Here is a 3,185-nt window from a genome sequence, read left to right as displayed (position 1 = left end):
GTTTCCAGCACAGCAACAACAGGGCAGCCTGACACATTTTAAAGCAACAGTACAGTTTTCAAAAGATGAAGACAAGAGCCTGAGCATTGTTTTATTTAACTAGACAAGTCAGTTAGAACAAATTCTTATTTTAACATGACGACCCTGGGCCAATTGTAAGCGGCCCTGCACTTTGTGCAAAAGACAAAATATGAAGAAATATCCAGCTAATGGTAAGGACTCATAACTACTACATATATTAAACATTATTTGTAAGATACTATTTTCAGATTCAGGCTTCCCTGGAGAATGCCATTTTTCATCCTCTGGTAGTTAACCAAATCAAATATGTTCCTCCATCTCTTAATTCATTTGTGAGTCTTAAATGCACTTCAAATCGAATTGTATTTGTCACATGCACCGAACATCAGGTGTAGACACTACAGTGAAAACCTTACTTACAAGCCCTTAACCAACAATACAGTTATGAAAATACCTTTTAAAAAAGTAGGAGATAGGAATTACAAATAATTAAAGAGCAGCAGTAAATAACAATAGCAGGACTATATACAGGGGGTACCGGTACAGAGTCAATGTGCAAATAGTTTGGTTAGCCATTTGATTAGCTGTTCAGGAGTCTTATGGCTTGGGGGTAGAAGCTGTTTAGAATCATCTTGGACCTAGACTTTGGCGCTCCAAACCCGCTTGCCGTGCAGTAGCAGAGAGAACAGTCTATGACCAGGGTGGCTGGAGTCTTTGACAATTTTTAGGGCCTTCCTCTGACACCGCCTGGTATAGAGCTCCTGGATGGCAGGAAGATTGGCCCCGGTGATGTACTGTGCCATACGCACTACCCTCTGTAGTGCCTTGCGTTCGGAGGCCGAGCAGTTGCCATACCAGGCACTGATGCAACCCGTCAGGATGCTCTCGATGGTGCAGCTGTAGAACTTTTTGAGGATCTGAGGACCCATGCCAGATCTTTTCAGTCTCCTGAGGGCGAATATGTTATGTCGTGCCCCCTTCACGACTGTCTTGGTGTGCTTGGACCATGTTAGTTTGTTGGTGATGTGGATGCCAAGGAACTTGAAGCTCTCAATCTGCTCCACTACAGCCCCGTCGATAAGAATGGGGGCGTGCTCGGTCCTCCTTTTCCTGTAGTCCACAAGCATCTCCTTTGTCTTGATCACGTTGAGGGAGAGGTTGTTGTCCTTGCACCACAAGGTCAGGTCTCTGACCTCCTCCCTATCGTCTGTCTCATTGTTAACAGTGATCAGGCCTACCACTGTTGTGTCATCAGCAAACTTAATCATGGTGTTGGAGTCGTGCCTGGCCGTCCAGTCATAAGTGAACAGGGAGTACAGGAAGGGACTGAGCACGAACCCTTGAGGGGCCCCAGTGTTGAGGATCAGCGTGGCGGATGTGTTGTTACCTACCCTTACTACCTGGGGGAGGCCGTCAGGAAGTCCAGGATCCAGTTGCAGAGGGAGGTGTTTAGTCCCATGGTCCTTAGCTTAGTGATGAGCTTTGAGGGCACTATGGTATTGAATGCTGAGCTGTAGTCAATGAGTAGCATTCTCACATACGTAGGTGTCCCTTTCTCCAAGTGTGAAAGGGCAGTGTGGAGTGCAATAAAGATGATGGCATAGCAGTAGGACGTCTGTTTGTCTTGTCCCGTCCCATGTATATATATTTTTCATATTTTTTTAAATCTCAATTTCCATCTACGGACTGAACACACTCTCCTGCAACCCGCCTCACCCAATGTGGTACGGATCTGCTATTTTTTACACTTTAGAACAGGAACCCCCATCAGAAGCTAACCAGCTATCTAGCTACTAGCTAGTAGTCAGTTAGCCACTGCTAGCGGCCTTGTCTGTACATTATGCCTTGAATCTATTCTTCCACTCCCAGAAATCTGCTCCTTTTACTCTCTGCTCCGAACACACTAGACGACCAGTTCTTATAGCTTTTAGCCGTACCCTTATCCTACTCCTCTTCTGTTCCTCTGGTGATGTAGAGGCTAACCACTGCAGTCCCAAGCTCCACTCTCATTCCCCAGGCGCTCTCATTTGTTGACTTCTGTAACCGTAAAAGCCATGGTTTCATGCATGTTAACATTAGAAGCCTCCTCCCTAAATTTGTTTTATTCCCCACTTTAGCACACTCTGCCAACCCGGATGTCCTAACCGTGTCTGAATCCTGGCTTAAGAAGGCCACCAAAAATCTTGAAATTTCCATCCCTAACTATAACATTTTCAGACAAGATAGAACTGCCAAAGGGGGCGGAGTTGCAATCGACTGCAGAGATATCCTGCAGATTTCTGTCATACTATCCAGGTCTGTGCCTAAACAATTCGAGCTTCTACTTTTAAAAATCCACCTTTCCAGAAACAAGTCTCTCACCGTTGCCGCTTGTTATAGAACCCCCTCAGCCCCCAGCTGTGCCCTGGACACCATATGTGAATTGATTGCCCCCATCTATCTTCATAGTTCGTACTGTTAGGTGACCTAAACTGGGACATGCTTAACACCCCGGCCGTCCTAGGATCTAAACTAGATGCCCTCAATCTCACACAAATGATCAAGGAACCTACCAGGTACAACCCTAAATCCATAACCATGGGCACCCTCTTAGATATCATCCTGACCAACTTGCCCTCTAAATACACCTCTGCTGTCTACAACCAGGATCTCAGCGATCATTGCCTGCGTGCGTAATGGTTCCGCGGTCAAACGACCAGCCCTCATCACTGTCAAACGCTCCCTAAAACACTTCAGCGAGCAGGCCTTTCTAATCGACCTGGCCCGGGTATCCTGGAAGGATATTGACCTCATCCCGTCAGTAGAGGATGCCTGGTTGCTCTTTAAAAGTGCTTTCCTCACTGTCTTAAATAAGCATGCCCCATTAAAAAAATGTAGAACTAAGAACAGATATAGCTCTTGGTTCACCCCAGACTTGACTCCCCTTGACAGCACAAAAACATCCTGTGGCGTTGTGCATTAGCATCGAATAACCCCTGCGATATGTAACTTTTCAGGTTAGTCAGGAACCAATATACTCAGTTAGGAAATCTAAGGCTAGCTTTTTTAAACATAAATTAGCATCCTGTAGCACTAATTCCAAAAAGTTTGGGACACTAAAGTCCATGGAGAATGAGAGCACCCCAGCTGCCCACTGCAATGAGGATAGGAAACACTGTCACCAC

The sequence above is a fragment of the Salvelinus alpinus genome, chromosome 8 (genome assembly GCF_045679555.1).
Source record: "Salvelinus alpinus chromosome 8, SLU_Salpinus.1, whole genome shotgun sequence".
NCBI classification, from domain to species: domain Eukaryota; kingdom Metazoa; phylum Chordata; class Actinopteri; order Salmoniformes; family Salmonidae; genus Salvelinus; species Salvelinus alpinus.
This window is presented reverse-complemented; position numbering follows the sequence as displayed.